At 48.0% G+C, this 21,941-nt stretch overlaps 1 long non-coding RNA gene across 1 annotated transcript; it reads left to right on the top strand.

Moving 5' to 3' along the window:
- The first annotated feature begins 5,060 nt into the window (after positions 1-5,060).
- On the top strand, positions 5,061-13,533 carry LOC144726195 (uncharacterized). The gene is made up of 3 exons (XR_013587244.1): positions 5,061-5,490; positions 7,284-7,374; positions 11,035-13,533. It is a non-coding gene; the product is annotated as an uncharacterized LOC144726195 (long non-coding RNA).
- Positions 13,534-21,941: the final 8,408 nt, after the last annotated feature.

The following is a 21,941-nucleotide window of genomic DNA, read 5'->3' as shown; positions in this document are numbered from 1 at the left end:
ATGGTCATCTCGATGGTCATCTCCATGCTCATCTCCATGAACATCTCGATGGTCATCTCCATGATCATCTCTATGATCAGCTCGATGGTCATCTCGATGGTCATCTCCATGCTCATCTCCATGAACATCTCGATGGTTATCTCCATGATCATCTCTATGATCATATCGATGGTCATCTCGATGGTCATCTCCATGCTCATCTCCATGAACATCTCGATGGTCATCTCCATGATCATCTCTATGATCAGCTCGATGGTCATCTCGATGGTCATCTCCATGCTCATCTTCATGAACATCTCGATGGTCGTCTCCATGATCATCTCTATGATCAGCTCGATGGTCATCTCGATGGTCATCTCGATAGTCATCTCCATGATCATCTCGATGGTCATCTCCAAGATCATCTCGATGGTCATTTCCATTGTCATCTCTATGATCATCTCGATGGTCATCTCCATGGTCATCTCGATGGTCATCTCCATGGTCATCTCCATAATCATCTCGATGGTCATCTCGATGGTCATCTCCATAATCATCTCGATGGTCACCTCGATAGTCATCTCCATGCTCATCTCCATGAATATCTCGATGGTTATCTCCATGATCATCTCCATGATCATATCGATGGTCATCTCGATGGTCATCTCTATGCTCATCTCCATGAACATCTCTATGATCATCTGCATGATCATCTCCATGATCATATCGATGGCCATCTCCATGATCATCTCCATGATCATCTCCATGATCATCTCGATGGTAATCTCGATCGTCATCTCCATGGTCATCTTGATGGTCATATCCATGATCATCTCCATGGTCATCTCGATGGTCATCTCCATGATCATCTACATAATCATCTCGATGGTCATCTCGATAGTCATCTCCATGGTCATCTCGATGATCATCTCGATGGTCATCTCCATGGTCATCTCCATGGTCATTTCCATGATTATCTCTATGGTCATCTTGATGGGAATCTCATTGGTCATCTTGATGGTCATCTCCATAATAATCTCCATAATCATCTCGATAGTCATCTCCATTATCATCTCCATGATCAGCTCGATGGTCATCTCGATGGTCATCTCGATAGTCATCCATGATCATATCGATGGTCATCTCGATAGTCATCTCCATGATCATCTCGATGGTCATCTCCATGATCATCTCGATGGTCATCTCGAAGGTCATTTCCATTGTCATCTCGATGATCATCTCGATGGTCATCTCCATGGTCATCTCGATGGTCATCTCCATGATCATCTCCATAATCAGCTCGATGGTCATCTCGATGGTCATCTCCATAATGATCTCGATGTTCATCTCCATGATCATCTTGAAGGTCATCTTCAAGATCATCTCCATGATCTTCTCGATGGTCATCTCGATGGTCATCTTCATGATCATATCGATGGTCATCTCGATGGTCATCTCCATGCTCATCTCCATGAACATCTCGATGGTCATCTCCATGATCATCTCTATGATCAGCTCGATGGTCATCTCGATGGTCATCTCCATGCTCATCTCCATGAACATCTCGATGGTTATCTCCATGATCATCTCTATGATCATATCGATGGTCATCTCGATGGTCATCTCCATGCTCATCTCCATGAACATCTCGATGGTCATCTCCATGTTCATCTCTATGATCAGCTCGATGGTCATCTCGATGGTCATCTCCATGCTCATCTTCATGAACATCTCGATGGTCGTCTCCATGATCATCTCTATGATCAGCTCGATGGTCATCTCGATGGTCATCTCCATGCTCATCTTCATGAACATCTCGATGGTCGTCTCCATGATCATCTCTATGATCAGCTCGATGGTCATCTCGATGGTCATCTCGATAGTCATCTCCATGATCATCTCGATGGTCATCTCCAAGATCATCTCGATGGTCATTTCCATTGTCATCTCTATGATCATCTCGATGGTCATCTCCATGGTCATCTCGATGGTCATCTCCATGGTCATCTCCATAATCATCTCGATTGTCATCTCGATGGTCATCTCCATAATCATCTCGATGGTCACCTCGATAGTCATCTCCATGCTCATCTCCATGAATATCTCGATGGTTATCTCCATGATCATCTCCATGATCATATTGATGGTCATCTCGATGGTCATCTCTATGCTCATCTCCATGAACATCTCTATGATCATCTGCATGATCATCTCCATGATCATATCGATGGCCATCTCCATGATCATCTCCATGATCATCTCCATGATCATCTCGATGGTGATCTCGATCGTCATCTCCATGGTCATCTTGATGGTCATATCCATGATCATCTCCATGGTCATCTCGATGGTCATCTCCATGATCATCTACATAATCATCTCGATGGTCATCTCGATAGTCATCTCCATGGTCATCTCGATGATCATCTCGATGGTCATCTCCATGGTCATCTCCATGGTCATTTCCATGATTATCTCTATGGTCATCTTGATGGGAATCTCATTGGTCATCTTGATGGTCATCTCCATAATAATCTCCATAATCATCTCGATAGTCATCTCCATTATCATCTCCATGATCAGCTCGATGGTCATCTCGATGGTCATCTCGATAGTCATCCATGATCATATCGATGGTCATCTCGATAGTCATCTCCATGATCATCTCGATGGTCATCTCCATGATCATCTCGATGGTCATCTCGAAGGTCATTTCCATTGTCATCTCGATGATCATCTCGATGGTCATCTCCATGGTCATCTCGATGGTCATCTCCATGATCATCTTGAAGGTCATCTTCAAGATCATCTCCATGAACATCTCGATGGTCATCTCCATGATCATCTCTATGATCAGCTCGATGGTCATCTCGATGGTCATCTCCATGCTCATCTCCATGAACATCTCGATGGTTATCTCCATGATCATCTCTATGATCATATCGATGGTCATCTCGATGGTCATCTCCATGCTCATCTCCATGAACATCTCGATGGTCATCTCCATGATCATCTCTATGATCAGCTCGATGGTCATCTCGATGGTCATCTCCATGTTCATCTTCATGAACATCTCGATGGTCGTCTCCATGATCATCTCTATGATCAGCTCGATGGTCATCTCGATGGTCATCTCGATAGTCATCTCCATGATCATCTCGATGGTCATCTCCAAGATCATCTCGATGGTCATTTCCATTGTCATCTCTATGATCATCTCGATGGTCATCTCCATGGTCATCTCGATGGTCATCTCCATGGTCATCTCCATAATCATCTCGATGGTCATCTCGATGGTCATCTCCATAATCATCTCGATGGTCACCTCGATAGTCATCTCCATGCTCATCTCCATGAATATCTCGATGGTTATCTCCATGATCATCTCCATGATCATATCGATGGTCATCTCGATGGTCATCTCTATGCTCATCTCCATGAACATCTCTATGATCATCTGCATGATCATCTCCATGATCATCTCGATAGTGATCTCGATCGTCATCTCCATGGTCATCTCCACGATGATATTGATGATCATCTCCATGGTCATCTCGATGGTCATATCCATGATCATCTCCATGGTCATCTCGATGGTCATTTTCATGATCATCTACATAATCATCTCGATGGTCATCTCCATGGTCATCTCCATGGTCATTTCCATGATTATCTCTATGGTCATCTTGATGGGCATATCATTGGTCATCTTGATGGTCATCTCCATAATAATCTCTATAATCATCTCGATGGTCATCTCCATGATCATCTCCATGATCAGCTCGATGGCCATCTCGATGGTCATCTCGATAGTCATCTCCAATATCATTTCGATGGTCATCTCGATAGTCATCTCCATGATCATCTCGATGGTGATCTCCATGATCATCTCAATGATGATCTCCATGATCTCAGAATGGAATCGTAGTCACGTGCGTCTTCAAAATTAGCAGCCGGTGTACATCCCTTATGTTTTTTCTTCCAATAACTGAAAAATAAAGAGATTGTTTAAATAATAATCATCATCATCAAAGTTACGCCTTGTCCAATATCCAGTAGCATCCGAGCGTAATTGTGTTAAAGAGTACAAGCTTTTAAATACACGGTGCGCAGTCGAGTTGACCCCGACACTGAAGCAAAGTTGTGAAGAACATGCACGAGTTTTGTGAACTTTAACCACAACCACCCCACCCCACCTATCCCCCCCTCCCCATGTCCCGTCAAACGAACACAAAAAACTGCGTCAAAATACCCCCGAACAGACGGACGGTGAAAAGTCCCGCGTGTTAAGATATGTTTGTGCGCCATCGCTAAGAAAATATTGCAGGTGAGTGTACAAGTGAGAGTGTAGGTGAGTGTACATGTGAGTGAGCGTGGAGGTGAGTGTACAGGTGAGAGTGCAGTTCAGTGTACAGGTGAGCGTGCAGGTGAATGTCACATGTACACTCACCTGTACACTCGCCTGCACTCTCGCCTGGACACTCACCTGCACGCTCATGCACATATACACTCGCCTCCTCGCTCACTCACATGTACACTTACCTGCACGCTCACTCACATGTATACTCACCTGCATGCTCGCCTGTACTCTCACCTGCACGTTAACTGTGCAGGTGAGTGTACATGTGAGTGAGCGTGGAGGCGAGTCTACAGGCGAGAGTGCAGTTGAGTGTCCATGTGAGAATGCAGGTGAGTGTACAGGCGTGAGTGCAGGTGAATGTACAGGCGTGAGTGCAGGTGCATGTACATGTAAGCGTGCAGGCGAGTCAACGCACAGGTGAGTATACAGGTGAGTGTGCGTGCAGCTGAGTACAGGTGAGAGTGCGGGCGAGTATACAGGTGGCAGGGCAGGATGACCACGGGCTTAGAGGACTTCTCCAGGCAGAGGGGGCACAGCAGCTGGCGCGCTGCAGCAGCCACCCACAGGCGGACAGCCTCGTCGCTGCAGCTGTCACGTGCCCGGCCTCCCTCTCCTCCTCCGCCCCATGCCACGTGGAGACAGAGAAAGAGAGGGAGGGGCATTCACACCACGAGGTCACGTGGGCAAGGGAACAACAAATCCCCCCCCCCTACACCAACTCCCAACATGGACTCGTCCATCGCTGGTCCCACCTCCCCCACGGAAAATCATCGAAGTCAACGTACAGTAGGACAGTCCACACAAGCGGCATCAACAACAACAGCAGCAGCCGTCACCATTCGCCACTAAGTGGCGGTGACGTCCCCGCGGCGTTGGTGCCAGGCTAGGTGCACTCTTAGGCCACGCGAAGTGTCGAAGGCTCGCTGACAGGAGGTCACGGGACAGAACCTTGCAGGTGCCATGGGGTTGACCGACTCGAGATGGCTGCAGACGCCACCAGCTGTGCCAACTCGCCGCGTTTTAGCCGCCCGCCTCTCCGCTCGTTGTTGTGAGCGTCCCTCACGAGCCTCCTCCTCCTCCACAGAGGCCGATCTTGACACCGCCGGAACCGCTCATCGGCAAGTCCACTCAGCTCCACATCCTCCAACCAGGTACCTTTGTAGACCCGCAGTGATGCCCCATGCCGTGTTGGCAGTCCACTGCTGGATGAAGGCTTCGGGTCGCCACGGTGGCTAGGAGATGTTAACTACCTCGCCCGGTGTGCAGGAGGTCGTGGGTTCGACCCCGACGCCTGCTGCTGCTGTAGATTTGGAGTCTGCGGTGTCTCTCTCCACGTGGTCGCGTGGATTTCTCTCCCAGTGCTGCGGTGTTCCCATCCACATTTAGAATCGACGTGTTGAGAATATGTGGCTGCTCTAAATGTCCACACGAGAAGCCACTTTGTTGAGCTATCATCTGTGGCTAGGTCGCTTCTTATAAAAGCGCTTTGTAGCTCAGTGGGACTTACGTGGTTGAAATAAAATAACAGTAAAAATAACAGCACCACCACTCCACGTACACAGAACATCTGCCGTGATCCTGACTGCAGTGCTCATCTCGATATGGTCGATGAAAGTGAATTACGTGACGGCCGCTACGTTAAAAGGTTTCGTTACCTTTGGGTGGCATCAGTTGCTGCTCTGGCCCATCGGGAAATACAACAATGCCTTGATGGAGGCTCCATTGAAGATGCGTGCGACCCTCTCGACTGGCCTTCTGACCCGAATGTTCGGTCCAACTCGAGCTGAATATCGAGTGGAACTGGGTGACCCTGGGGCTATTTGCTAAAACGCAACAATTTCGATTTAAAGCATTTGTGACTGCAGGGATTCATATTATTGGTTCTTTCGGTAAAGTCACGTAGAAGGAAAATAATAAAGTAATAATTCTAGATTTGAAGCTTTCGTGACTGCAAGGAATCATATTCTTAGGTTTTTTCGGTTTTTTCGGTACCGAAAAAACCTAAGAATAATAAAGTAATAAAAATAAAACAATTAAATTCTCACGACGTTTCGATTGCAACACAAGCAATCATCATCAGGTGTGAAAACCTCAATTTTCTTGCTGTGTGTTTCACACCTGATGATGATTGCTTGTGTTGCAATCGAAACGTCGTGAGAATTGTATTGTTTGTTTTTATTATTTTATTATTTCCCTTCTACGTGACTTTACCGAAATAACCAAGAATATGAATCCCTGCAGTCACGAAAGCTTTAAATCGAAAAAGACCCCAACATTCGTCAATGATGACCGATTCCATTCATAAAGTGCGCTCTTGCCGCCGTGTGCGCTGAGTAGTTCTCAGTATTAAACACTCGTTGACTGCTCTATACAGGGTGGGATAGAGATCTCTACTTAACCCTGCAGGGTCACCCCTCTAATAGTGAAGGCGTTCACACTTGAGCTGCGGTTGCCCTGAGCCAGTAGTTGCATCATTAACTGTGCGAAATCCTTTTCAAACCATTACTATAAAAATGCAGAATTTTCCATTAAGTTACTTTTCTTGGATTTAGCAGAATTCCACAGTAGCTCTCTCAATAGCTGTAGCGTTTGAGTAACGATCTTTTAAATGTTTGCGTTGTTAAATCGTATGACTCGTAAAACGATAATTAAATGACCACTTAGTGTAGGACGATCATTGAATGTTTGAACTATAAAATTCTGCAATGTTAATTTAATGCTGAGGGTGTTGACAAGGAAAGTAGTGGATGTGTGGGGTTTAAATTGTCAACTCGTGCCCGCACTGCATCGTGTGGCGGGTTTCTGACAGCTGCAGCATCACCACGACGCTCTCATTGCCGCTTGGTGAATATCCGTGGCGGGTTCCCTTTCGTTTTTTATTCATTGAATGAGACGTCACCCTCCCTGCACCTGGCCACCCACTTGTGTGTTTGTGTGCCTTCAGGTGTCACAGCAGAGCAATTGCAGAGGGATGCTGCGATTATACTGGCGTGGGCTCAGCATAGATGGCGGCCCTCTGTCAATCCACAGCGGAGGTAAGAGCCCCCCACTCTGTGTCAGTAAATGGGGGGGGGTGTTTGGTCATACTTCACCACGCTGGTCAGTATGAGTTGGTGTGAAGGTGAGGCAGCCCAAAGATCTGTTCAGATGTCACTCAGCACTGACGTTAGCCGTGGCCGGGAATCGAACTTAGCTGGCAGTGGTCAGTGTGCGCTAACGGCCGGGCCACCGCTTCACGGGTGAACGGGTTGATTAGATGAGACGATGACGTTGCGTTTCATATCAGTGGCGACTCCTCCACGTGGCTGGGCGATTGAGAAACCGCACCCACAGCAGTTGTCCCAGTGTACCGGCACCCCCCCAGTGCTGGAGTCAACATTCTCTGGGCCCCGTTTTTCTTCACACGCCGCCCTGGATTTGGGCCCAGCAAGAAACGCATCGCCACCGAACGCGTTACGGTCAAATGTTGTAAGCGGCAGGTATATCTAACTTTATATTTGACGACCTCATCTTCCAAGACGTCCTGACCAGTGTGGAGGAGTAGTACCAATTACCCTCACAGGGGCTCTCTGCAGCTCCCTCTCGTGGAGGCCCCATTTGCCGGCAGTGGCGTGAACAACCGCAGGGGCTGTACCTTTACCTTTTATCCACTTTTTATATTCAACATTTAATTAGGTCACCAACGCGGTTTTGACCTCTTACCCACAAACATTTCTGACAAGTACAGCAAATGCACGTGTACACAAGTGTACTCCTGTGCTAGTTGCACGCCACTTCTGCCTTTTGTGTTTAGTTTGTTGTCGTTCCCCCATACCTCAGATTAGCACTGTTGGCTGTGTACGGTGCTAAAGAAGTTAAACATAAACACACACACACAAACACGTGCACACAGACATACAAAGACAAAGATCCCCCATATAGACAATCAGGCTGTTGGGGCAAGTGCTGTTAGCGAGCACACGCACATATATACACACATAAATACACACATAAACACATACACACACACATAACCAGACACATACACACACATCCACACCCATACACACACATACACCCACACACAAAGACACATACACACACACACTGCGATGGCAAAGTAAGAAATGGGAACGAGACCAGTTTTGTCACGACAAGTATATATTGATGTCAAGTGCAAATACAAAACGAGGTAGACAAAATCTCTGGAAAACATTAATCTCGCTTTCCCTTCCCACACTTTGAGCTGCTTTTGTACAAACGATAAAAACCCCGAGGAGACCGAAGTGTCACCGATCTACATTCACGATTTCAGAAACTACTGTTTCTGGAGGTATCATGGACGATGGAAATAAAGTGCTTGGCGAAGTTCATCATTTATCCGTATATTTCACGTGGTAACGGCTTGGCGCTACGGTTAGCGTGTCCATTGAAATGTGCACGCCCCGTACGTAAAAAAAGAGTAACAGATATGTAGTTTAAAAAATGCCGACGTATTCACAGTTCAATAAATAAATAAATACTTTGCAACAGCGGTGACTTTTTAAATCCCCGAGAGAACACGAAATAAAAGCCCCGCATTTTAAATGAACAGAGACAAGAACCGTACGGGAATACCTTGCACGACCTCACTGAGACCGCACTCCGGCCTCGCGTTGCGGAGGATGCAACCTCTGTCTTCATTTGTTATGGGACAGTTCATTTTGTGGTCACCATCACAATAACGTTCCTGGTGCCAACTCGCTTGACGATTGGCCAGGGAATAAACAGCAACCCCAAGACATAATGGGTTGGTGCCGCCTGCATGGATCTCGGCTCCTGTTTCCCAGAATGGGTGGCGTGATTTTAAGCACTTTCGTGCTGGGTTTTTCAAGTCTTCTTGGATTAAAACTTGATTTGAAGCTTTCATGACTTCAGGAATTACTCTTTGGTTATAGTAGTAGGTTTTTACCCTTTAAACTGGTACAAAACTGACACCTTTATACAAGGCATCATGTTTGCAATAACCACAACACAAGCAGTCAAAATGCAAACAAAAAGAAACAACTCTGATAATGATGTGCACTGTCCTTGAAGTTGATTGGTCCACACCCGAGACAGCTTTTCTAAGAGCCTAGTCTCCATTGGTGTTGGACCAGAAGACGCCAAAAGGCGTACAACTCAAAAACAGCGCACTATCAGAGTATTGAGAGCTCGGGGTAAGCATTTACACTATGAGACCTCCTTTACGAGTGGCAAAATATAGTAGTAGGATTTTACCCTTTAAACTGGTACAAAACTGATACCTTTATACAAGGCATCATGTTTGCAATAACCATAACACAAGCAGTCAAAATGCAAACAAAAAGAAACAACTCTGATAATGATATGCACTGTCCTTGAAGTTGATTGGTCCACACCCGAGACAGCTTTTCTTAGAGCCTAGTCTCCATTGGTGTTGGACCAGAAGACGCCAAAAGGCGTACAACTCAAAAACAGCGCACTATCAGAGTATTGAGAGCTCGGGGTAAGCATTTACACTATGAGACCTCCTTTACCAGTGGCAAAATATAGTAGTAGGTTTTTACCCTTTAAACTGGTACAAAACTGACACCTTTATATAAGGCATCATGTTTGCAATAACCACAACACAAGCAGTCAAAATGCAAACAAAAAGAAACAACTCTGATAATGATGTGCACTGTCCTTGAAGTTGATTGGTCCACACCCGAGACAGCTTTTCTTAGAGCCTAGTCTCCATTGGTGTTGGACCAGAAGACGCCAAAAGGCGTACAACTCAAACACAGCGCACTATCAGAGTATTGAGAGCTCGGGGTAAGCATTTACACTATGAGACCTCCTTTACCAGTGGCAAAATATAGTAGTAGGTTTTTACCCTTTAAACTGGTACAAAACTGACACCTTTATATAAGGCATCATGTTTGCAATAACCACAACACAAGCAGTCAAAATGCAAACAAAAAGAAACCACTCTGATAATGATATGCACTGTCCTTGAAGTTGATTGGTCCACACCCGAGACAGCTTTTCTTAGAGCCTCGTCTCCATTGGTGTTGGACCAGAAGACGCCAAAAGGCGTACAATTCAAAAACAGCGCACTATCAGAGTATTGAGTGCTCGGGGTAAGCATTTACACTATGACACCTCCTTTGCCACTGGTAAAGGAGGTCTCATAGTGTAAATACTCTTTGGTTCTTTTGGTAAAGTCACGTAGAAAATACATAAATTAAATAATAGAATACGATGTTTCGATTGCAACACAAGCATTCGTCATCAGGTAGAAAACTAACCGAGTGAACTTCAAAATATTTTCTTTCTTCGTGGATTGTGAGGTCAGAGTTGCTTTAAATGTTTTCTATCTCGTCGGACGGCGGTCAGCATTGGACGGGCGTGCCATGAGGCCCTGAGCTAGTGATTGCAGCTCTTTATTGTGTTGAGAATGTGGTCGTGGAGTGAGAATGTCGAGTCCAAGGTGATTCCAATGATGTTCAAGTGATTTCAGAGGCTGGTGGTGGAGCCGGCGATGAGTACATTTTGGGGGGCGAGCGACGCCATGGTGAGCCTCTGCCTGGTGCCTTCGTAAAATGTCTCTCAAAATTAGTTTGATCTTGAGAGGAAGCAAGAGGTTAGACACGTGATCATGGATTTTAACCAGCGACTTCTCTTGGTGGGGCGAGTGCCAGTTGTTACACCGGTGGTGGCTGCTGTGCGACCAGAGTGGCGGTGGCTGTGGTGGGACTGGTGGCGGTGGCTGCTCTTGGACTGGCTGCTGTTGGACTGGCTGCTGTTGGACTGGCTGCTGTGGGACACGCGGTGGCAGCAGCTGCTGTGGTGCTGACGGCAGCTTCTATGAGACCGGCGGCGGTGGTGGTGGTGGCTGCTGCAGGACTGGCGGTGGTTGCTGGTGGAATGGCAGCGGCTGCTGTGAGATCGGGGTGGTGGTGGTGGCTGCTCTGGGACTAGCGGCAACGGCTGTTGCGTTTCTGGTGTTCCCGGTAGCTGCTGCTGCTGTTCCTGCTGTCGCACTTGCAGTGGCTCCGGCAGTTGTTCCCGTTGGGGCGGTCCAACATCTTGGGTTTCTGGAGATAAAGAAGATGATGGCGCTAAAGTCCAAACCGCTCGACATTGGGAGAATGAAACAAAACCGGTCTAAAGTATAAACAAGAAGATCGTTGTACTTCACCATTCCCTTAACATAAAATGATGCGCTGTCAGGGTGTACATTCTCCCTGGGCATTTCCACGCACACTGGGCGACGTTTCAAATCCATCCTTTACCTTGCACGCCGGTGAGGAGAGCTGCTGTCCGGAGACTGGGTCCGGGGTCTATCTTCGCCGAGTGGCACCGTTTGAGGCACGACCGGGACGTCGCCTTGACGTGCTCCAGCGGGCAGTAGCTGTCCGCTGGCGGCGCGTTCAATTCTGGGGACCTGCATGCACGCACCAACGCGTCGCAAACCGTTAACACCTGCCTTTAAAGGAGACACTGCTGCTCGCATAAGGCAATATCTTTCCAGTGAGCTGGTCTGGGGGACGGTTGTAAGTGCAGGTTAAAGTGAAGGGGAGAGAAGGTGACTTACCGAATATAGAAGAGCATGTAGGCCTGCTCGTTCATAACTGCCTTGGTGTCGACGTGCCGCACGATGGAGTCGTTCATGCAGCACCATTGTCCATCGCTGATCTGCGCACAGTCAAAGCACAGCTACACTTGGTTACAATGTTTACACAACTGCACCCAGATTCCTCCGTACATGTAATAACAACACACAATACACACTCTAGACAACAAGTTCGTAAAGAGCATCACCCCATCGTCAGAGCTGCAGAGCGTGTTACGGTTGCTGTGATGGTGCTGAAGTTACGAAACGATCTGCCTGAACATATTTCTGCATGGATGACCTTGGACCAATTTCATCAGAATCAGAATCTTTATTTGTACTGAAAGAATTCGATGGTCTACGAAGCTCTTTTAAACAGATGTCCAGTAGGGGCGGGTCAGAAAGTTACAACAACACTACAATACAACACCGATTGGAGTACATCAAGACGCAAGAACAGACGCAAGACTTTTAATTATTCTTCTCTATCGGACATTGGTAAGATTATGGGCTCATTGCAGATGTGCGATGTTTTTGTTTGATGGTAACAAATGGAATTACCTTATTGTAGCAATAATAATGACCCCTGTTGGAGTCAGCTCCCTTGTGCACCAGCACCGAGTACAGGGAGTAGATCACGGGCTCGCCCTGAGACGTTGAGGTGAAGCGTTGCATGTCCAGGTGCTCCGGGTAGGTGATGTTCTACAGGCAGCGCACAGGAGGGGGAGGCAGCGCGGCAGAGACGAACGTTAGGAGAGGAAACGGCAGGGGTGGTGGGGTGGGCAGCAGAGATAGGCACCATCTCAGTTACACGTCAAAGTGATGACGTGATGTCTCGCTCATTTGAGCGTTGAAGACGGTGCTCATCTCCTGTTTATAGCCCTGAGCAAGTGGTGGAAATTCTACAGTCACATGACGGGGGGCGAGTCTATCTGTCGGACCTATTCCAACATGGAGGGGCATTTTCTCCAGCATTGACCTGACAAAGGGCTGTCAAATAATTTAATTAGAACGATGTGGGGGAGCAGAATCGTTACCCGGTTGATCTTGACGCCGTAGAGGTTGTACCGCTTGATGGAGACGGTGAGGACGTTGGGCAGGCAGTGGAGAGCCATCGTCTTCGTCGCTTCCCCTTTGCAGCAGCACCTGCACGACAACAACAACGCCAGCCATCGCACGTGTTCCCAAACTTTTAAACAATAAGTCTACTCACTTTTTGTTGTTCGTTATTTTTTATTCATTTCTTAAAATAAAAAATTGTTACTTTTATTATATATTGTAAGTTATTTTCAATGTATTTATATAATATTTTTATTAATATATTTTATTATAATTTGATTTAATCTGCAGACTTTTGAAGCTACAAATGATTCCAGGGTGTCAACACACGATGCCCACTCACATTCCGCAGGTGTATTCGTCCAACGTCTCCTTGTTAAAAAACTCCTCAAACGCCTCTACAAGATCTGATGAGTTCTGTTGGCCGACAGAGTGAAACGCAAATGAGGACTCTAAGAAGCATTCCATGAACATCTGCAGAATGTTATTGTGACGGCAACTCTGAAAACCCGCATCTTGTATGAAATCGTACGACAAAATAAAGAGATCACGTACGCTACCGGCAGTGTGTTTGGATGTTAAGTGGCTGATTCATGTATGCGTGTGTGTGGTGGATGTTGGCACAGCAGGGAGCACAGGTGGTGCATCGGCCAGTCATCTCGGTCAACCCATGGCACTTGGGTCTGTCCCGTGACCTGCCAGCGGGCGTTCGACACTTCATGTGGCCTTAAAGTGCACTCAGGTTGGCACAAGCACCGTGGTGACATCACCGCCACTTAGTGGAGAATGGGGGTTGTTCACGTATGTGATGTATGCACGTTTAACTTATTTCGCACCGTACATAGATCTATAACTGTTAAGCGATGGCTTCGTCATTGCTTACATTAATATGGAGTGCAATGTCCAGGCACGTGTCAAAGGTGTCGGAGTGGTTGCAGCACTGCATGCACTCCACTGCAATACACAAGCACACACGCATTAGGAAGGGACGTCACATGTTACTTAGTAAAACTAAATGCACGCTCCCCACTGACATTGGTAATTGGTAGTTTTCACCAACTGGTAAAAGGTTATTCTATGTAGCACGTGCGTGAGAGTGCAACCGCTGCGACGCGAGCGCGTCTACACTGTGATGGTGCGCTTGCTGCTCGCGGTTAACAAGTTTCTAGAGGAGTGCGCACAACTCACCACGTGATCGAAGGTAACCCCCGAAGATCTGGTAAATGAGGGTGGTAGCCTCCGTGTATCTGTCCAGCCTGCCACGTCACAGAGAACGACACCACACGGTGGTTACAGCAGCAGTAGTAGCACCTTTACCGTATGCACACGCGTGTGTGAGAGTTACACCATTGCCCAAGCTGTTGATTCACTCTTTCCCTTCAGCACTGCAACGCGTGCTCTGTCGCAACCAAACGTGGTAGTGTCTGCACAGGGCAGCCACCTTCACGGCACAGCCAGAGCTGGGGGCACGCTGGCAGCCATCACGCGGTGCTGTTGCCCGGTAGTTTTGTTGTGCTCGGCGTGCCACGTGCCGCTCGTCAACACGAGGAATGTCGTCACGGGGCCACCACACATTGAGACATCGATTTTCCGATATTTATCGGCAACGTGAAATGCGCAAACAAAAGATGGCCCACGTCAGGGCCAAGGTGAAAGAACCGTGGTGCCAGCAGGGTCGGTCCTCTGCATCTCCCAGGTTTTCACACAAAAGTGTGAGTAGCTTTTCGCAGACGTTGAAGTACAATCGTGCAGAAAACCAAGAGGAAGCCGTGAGGTACCAAACTGCAGAACGACTGCCGCATGTTGACTGGCGCGCAGTACTCACTCGCTGTGGCCATAGAGGCATGAGGCTTGCATGCCATCTACCACGTATCGCAGAAACTCGTGGGCATCTTCCTGTCTCCCAATGCGCAGGTGTTTGGCGATGCCTGCAGAGAAATGGACATGGGGACAAAGTGACAGGTACAGGATCTGATGACATCCTTAAAGAGCTCCCCAACAGATATGGCAAAAGGAGTGGTGCAAAGGACTTGGAACACAGATGGAGAAAGATCGCGGGGGATAACTTCTCAGAGTGCAAGTGTGAACGTAGTTGTGGGACTCACGCGTGATGTTCTTAGTGATGACCTTGGGTGTCAGCACTCTCTGCGAGTTGTTGAACGTGCTGACAACGTGATGCTCCATGACACACATCAGGCAAAAGTCGCTCTGTTGACCTGCGAACGAGGGCACAGGTGGCACAATCCGTCAGCGCACGCCACTCGCACTCAGCCCAGCTGGGGAGTAACAAGAAAGGCTAGAATCCTGGCACCAGCAACAATCGCAATGAATGTTGCGTCTAAGTACCAATTGCATCACAAGATGATTTACAAGCCAAAGCAACATTTGTCCGACCTATTAAAAATTATCGCCACATGTGCTCGTGTTTATCAAAATCTGAATATTTATACTGGAGGAATCCGATAAGCTAAGAGGTTTTGTTTAAAAAATGTCGAGTAGGGGCACTGGGTCAGAACATTACAACACCAAACAATACAAAAAACGATAAGAGTACAAAGTATTGGTAAGGTAAACAAATCACCTTTTAAAAATCTACAAATAAAACTAAACTTATTTTTTCATCTTACCAGATAAAGCCCACTGATCAATTAGCTTCTTCAGAAGCGACCTGGACCACAAATGATGGCTTAACGAAGTGGCTTATCACGTGGGAAATGTATCGCAGCAAAATAACTGACACAATAACGTAGCCCATGGGTAACGAGAGTGCCAGGGGGGAGGGTACTTACAGGTGCTGCAGTGCTCTTGCAGCAGCAGGTAGTTGGCGAGCGGCGGCGTGTAGGCGAGGCACTGCAGCGTGGCGTTGAGGAAGCAGGTGTTCCCCAGGTTGCGCAGGCCGGCACCCTTGCAGACGTCGCTCTCCCACCTGAGGTTCAGCCGCTCGGGTGCAAACAGCGAGAGCCGTGCCGCCGGAATGCCATCGTCCTCCTCTGCACAAAGGGTACGGTGGTGGCGGAAGCCGGTGTCATCGCAGGGCGCTGCTCTGCCGATGGGGCTGGCGTGGATATTCAGTGGCCCCAGCTATCACCCGTGCTGCTACTCTTAACCATGAAGATTTTGCTCCACATTTAATTTTCAGGTTCAAGTTCGCGGGAAATAGGATTTGCCTGTCGCGTTGGCTGCTGGGTGTTTTCAGCTCCCTGTGTTACTCATGAACGGCAACAGCAGTGGCTCCAAAACGGCCCTTGCGTTGGTGGCTGCCACCCTAATGAGATGCCACGACGTCGCGTGATTGCACACTCACCTTGGGGTGCAGGCACAGACACGCTGATGTTCTCTGTGGCTGGTACAGGGGAGGGTTCCGGCCGGCCATGGGGAAGGCAGCAGGGTTGCGTGCAGAGCCACTCGTCGGCCGCCGCCAGCACCTCGTTGGACGAGGTGGGGGCCAAGACCGTGAGGTCGTTGCCGGATGAGGTGCCCTCTGCTCCACACGCCACAGTCGTGGTTGGGTCCTGCCACAGCAACGCAGTCAACACATCCACAATTACTCCTCCCATCTCGACTGGGATCCCAACACACGTGGGACTGTTTTATCACCAAAAGAAATACAATTTTAGTCCATGAACCTATGGGCGATCTGCATAAAATGTCTCAGAAGTAAATTTATATTTACATTATATTTTTAAAGTAACCTCAAACTCACTTTAACTCGTAAAATATTATATGAAGAACGGCCATTGACTAAAGATGAACTAATTCAATTTGTTATGCATGCGAGAGAGAAGGCAGCTGTAGTTTAAAAGAGGTCATAAATGCATTTCAGAAGATAAATCTAACATTAATGTTAATCAAATTCATTTTTAACATTTGTTAAAATTAAATTAAATAATCCTCCGTGATTTGTTCAAATAAATACAATAACCCAATGTATCCTGATTTTTCGGCCACCCTCTTACAAACGACGTCATGAAGGGCCAACTGTGATGTGCTCTGAAAAAGGGGCATTGACTGAAATGTCGCTTTTATATATTTAAGAATACTTTATATATGTAATACACGTTATTATCAAAGTCAGAATATTTATACGGGAGGAATCCGATGAGCTATAAAGCTCTTTTTCACATGTCCAGTCGGGGCGGGTAAGAATGTTACAACAACGAACAACACACACATAATAGGAGTGCAAAATACAGGTTGGCCCCAAAGTTAAGACACGGTTATTTAATTTATCTTAACACTGACATTACACCGTTCTAATAATTTATTTTTAAAGTAAACAATTTACCTATCATTAATATTGATAACATCCTCTGTGACTGGTTCAAATACATACGGTAATTCATCTTCTTGTTTTTTTCGGTAAAGTCACGTAGAAGGGAAGTGACTTTACCGAAAAAACCAAGAAGATGAATTCCTGCAGTCACGAAAGCTTTAAATCGAAATTTACATACGGTAACTCTGTGTCCTGACTTTTGGGGCAACGTTCTATAGGCGACGTTATGTAAATGAAAAAAAAAGATTTGTGATGTGCTCTGCAGAAGGGCCATTGTCTGAAACGTCGCCTATCATTTTACTGTAACAAGTCCCCCACCCCCCGTGCACTCCCAGCGTTGTGATTGGCTGAGTGGCGCCAGCGGGCCCCGCCCCACCCGCCACCCGGGGCTCCTCCCCCTCACCTGAGGCTCCGCCCTCAGATGCGGCCCCGCCGTCGCTTGCGCGGCTCCCGTCAGCTCCGGCACGGCGACCCGCGCCGTGCCTCGGGCTTCATCCGGGGAGGGAGTCCCGGGCACAGCCCCGAGGGATCCCTCGCGGGGGTCGTCAACTGCAAAAAAAAGAAGCACAGTGATCACATTTCGTACTACGGATAAACACACGGCTCTACATTTCACACTGTAGATCAAGGGTGGCACAGTCGAGTTTTTTACAATCGGGTTTAATTGTCTTTTTTTATTAAACCCGATCATCTGAGATTGGGAGAAATCCGGTTTCATTGGTTTTAATTGCAGAACCGCACTTATCAACGATGGGCTTTATCCATTCCAAGCTAAGGAACTCACTGGCGTCCACGATTGTGGAGAAGCTCGTGTTCATCAAAACCAACCTGCCCGCCGCATTCTACGGCTACCCCGTGCCCGACGGCCCCGAGTACGATAGCAGCACCGATGAGGGAGGAAGCAGCCTAAGCCTATCAGAGTTTCGTATTCATTAAACCAGGTTTTAATTCCCCGAAATCGGGTTTAATTGTATTAAAGAAAAAACCCGATGCCTGCCGCTGGAAAAATCGGGGTTTTTCCACCCATGCTGTAGATAAACATGGCACTGGATTCAATGGCCCCATCCAGCACCCGTGCTGCTACTCTTAACCAGAAATATTTTACCCCACATTGAAGTGTAAGGCTCAAGTTAGCGACAAATGTGATGTGCCTGTCACGTTGGCGCTGGGTATTTTGAGCTCCCCCTGTTGCTCATGAAGGGCAACAGCAGTGGCTCCAAAGCGGCCCTTCTGTTGGTGGCTGCCACCCTAACGAGAGGTCACGAGGTCGCACGCTCACCTTGGGGTGCAGGCAGCACAGACACGCTGATGTTTTTGCGTGCTGTGGCTGACACCAGGGAGTGTTCTGGCCGGCCATGGGGAAGGCAGCTGGGTTGCATACAGAGCCTCTCGTCGGCCGCCACCAGCACCTCGTTGGACGAGGTGGGGGCCAAGACCGTGAGGTCGTTACCGAACGAGGTGCCCTCTGCTCCAGCTGCCACAGTCATGGTTGGGCCCTGCCACAGCAACACAGTCAACACATCCACAATTAATCCTCCCATCCGGACTGGCATCCCAACACACATGGGAATGAATTATCTCCAAAATGTATCAAATGTAGTCCATGAACCGATAAGTGATCTACATAAAATGTCTCAGAAATATATATAGACAATTGATTTTTAGAGGAACCCCAAACTGACAAAATATTCAAAGAAGAGGCCAATGACTAAAGTTGAACTCGTTCAGTTCGTTGTTATGCATGCAAAAACGGTAGCTTTAATTTTAAAAAAAGGTGCTAAATGCATTTCAAAATGGTAATGGATATCAGTTTTAACATTTGTTAAAATTAAACTCAATGACCCTTTGTGATTTGTTAAGATAAATACAATAACTTTGCGTGTCCTGAATTTTGGGCCACCCTCTACAGGCCACGTTATGAAAGGGTCTAACAACTGTTGACGTGCTCTGCACAAGGACCATTGCCCGAAACGGCGCTGATCATGATCCAATAACAATTTCCCCCCATTCGTGCACTCCCAGCGTTGTGATTGGCTGAGTGGCGCCAGCGGGCCCCGCCCCGCCCGCCACCCGGGGCTCCTCCCCCTCACCTGAGGCTCCGCCCTCAGACGCGGCCCCGCCGCCGCCTGCGCGGCTCCCGTCAGCTCCGGCACGGCGACCCGCGCCGTGCCTCGGGCTTCATCCGGGGAGGGGGTCCCGGGCACAGCCCCGCGGGATCCCTCGCGAGGGTCGTCAACTGCAAAAAAAGAAGCACAGTGATCACATTTCGTACTACGGATAAACACACGGCTCTACATTTCACACTGTAGATCAAGGGTGGCACAGTGGAGTTTTTTACAATCGAGTTTAATTGTCTTTTTTTATTAAACCCGATCATCTGAGATTGGGAGAAATCCGGTTTCATTGGTTTTAATTGCAGAACCGCACTTATCAACGATGGGCTTCATCCATTCCAAGCTAAGGAACTCACTGGCGTCCACGATTGTGGAGAAGCTCGTGTTCATCAAGACCAACCTGCCCGCCGCATTCTACGACTACCCCGTGCCCGAAGGCCCCGAGTACGATAGCAGCACCGATGAGGGAGGAAGCAGCCTAAGCCTATCAGAGTTTCGTATTCATTAAACCAGGTTTTAATTCCCCGAAATCGGGTTTAATTGTATTAAAGAAAAAACCCGATGCCTGCCGCTGGAAAAATCGGGTTTTTTCCACCCATGCTGTAGATAAACATGGCACTGAATTCAATGGCCCCATCCAGCACCCGTGCTGCTACTCTTAACCAGAAATATTTTACCCCACATTGAGGTGTAAGGCTCAAGTTAGCGACAAATGTGATGTGCCTGTCACGTTGGCGCTGGGTATTTTGAGCTCCCCCTGTTGCTCATGAAGGGCAACAGCAGTGGCTCCAAAGCGGCCCTTCTGTTGGTGGCTGCCACCCTAACGAGAGGTCACGAGGTCGCACGCTCACCTTGGGGTGCAGGCAGCACAGACACGCTGATGTTCTCGCGTGCTGTGGCTGACACCAGGGAGTGTTCTGGCCGGCCATGGGGAAGGCAGCTGGGTTGCATACAGAGCCTCTCGTCGGCCGCCACCAGCACCTCGTTGGACGAGGTGGGGGCCAAGACCGTGAGGTCGTTACCGAACGAGGTGCCCTCTGCTCCAGCTGCCACAGTCATGGTTGGGCCCTGCCACAGCAACACAGTCAACACATCCACAATTAATCCTCCCATCCGGACTGGCATCCCAACACACATGGGAATGAATTATCTCCAAAATGTATCAAATGTAGTCCATGAACCGATAAGTGATCTACATAAAATGTCTCAGAAATATATATAGACAATTGATTTTTAGAGGAACCCCAAACTGACAAAATATTCAAAGAAGAGGCCAATGACTAAAGTTGAACTCGTTCAGTTCGTTGTTATGCATGCAAAAACGGTAGCTTTAATTTTAAAAAAAGGTGCTAAATGCATTTCAAAATGGTAATGGATATCAGTTTTAACATTTGTTAAAATTAAACTCAATGACCCTTTGTGATTTGTTAAGATAAATACAATAACTTTGCGTGTCCTGAATTTTGGGCCACCCTCTACAGGCCACGTTATGAAAGGGTCTAACAACTGTTGACGTGCTCTGCACAAGGACCATTGCCCGAAACGGCGCTGATCATGATCCAATAACAATTTCCCCCCATTCGTGCACTCCCAGCGTTGTGATTGGCTGAGTGGCGCCAGCGGGCCCCGCCCCGCCCGCCACCCGGGGCTCCTCCCCCTCACCTGAGGCTCCGCCCTCAGACGCGGCCCCGCCGCCGCCTGCGCGGCTCCCGTCAGCTCCGGCACGGCGACCCGCGCCGTGCCTCGGGCTTCATCCGGGGAGGGGGTCCCGGGCACAGCCCCGCGGGATCCCTCGCGAGGGTCGTCAACTGCAAAAAAAGAAGCACAGTGATCACATTTCGTACTACGGATAAACACACGGCTCTACATTTCACACTGTAGATCAAGGGTGGCACAGTGGAGTTTTTTACAATCGAGTTTAATTGTCTTTTTTTATTAAACCCGATCATCTGAGATTGGGAGAAATCCGGTTTCATTGGTTTTAATTGCAGAACCGCACTTATCAACGATGGGCTTCATCCATTCCAAGCTAAGGAACTCACTGGCGTCCACGATTGTGGAGAAGCTCGTGTTCATCAAGACCAACCTGCCCGCCGCATTCTACGACTACCCCGTGCCCGAAGGCCCCGAGTACGATAGCAGCACCGATGAGGGAGGAAGCAGCCTAAGCCTATCAGAGTTTCGTATTCATTAAACCAGGTTTTAATTCCCCGAAATCGGGTTTAATTGTATTAAAGAAAAAACCCGATGCCTGCCGCTGGAAAAATCGGGTTTTTTCCACCCATGCTGTAGATAAACATGGCACTGAATTCAATGGCCCCATCCAGCACCCGTGCTGCTACTCTTAACCAGAAATATTTTACCCCACATTGAGGTGTAAGGCTCAAGTTAGCGACAAATGTGATGTGCCTGTCACGTTGGCGCTGGGTATTTTGAGCTCCCCCTGTTGCTCATGAAGGGCAACAGCAGTGGCTCCAAAGCGGCCCTTCTGTTGGTGGCTGCCACCCTAACGAGAGGTCACGAGGTCGCACGCTCACCTTGGGGTGCAGGCAGCACAGACACGCTGATGTTCTCGCGTGC

This window comes from Lampetra planeri, chromosome 23 (assembly GCF_965212315.1).
Source record: "Lampetra planeri chromosome 23, kcLamPlan1.2.h2, whole genome shotgun sequence".
Lineage (NCBI taxonomy): Eukaryota > Metazoa > Chordata > Hyperoartia > Petromyzontiformes > Petromyzontidae > Lampetra > Lampetra planeri.
This window is presented reverse-complemented; position numbering and strand designations above follow the sequence as displayed.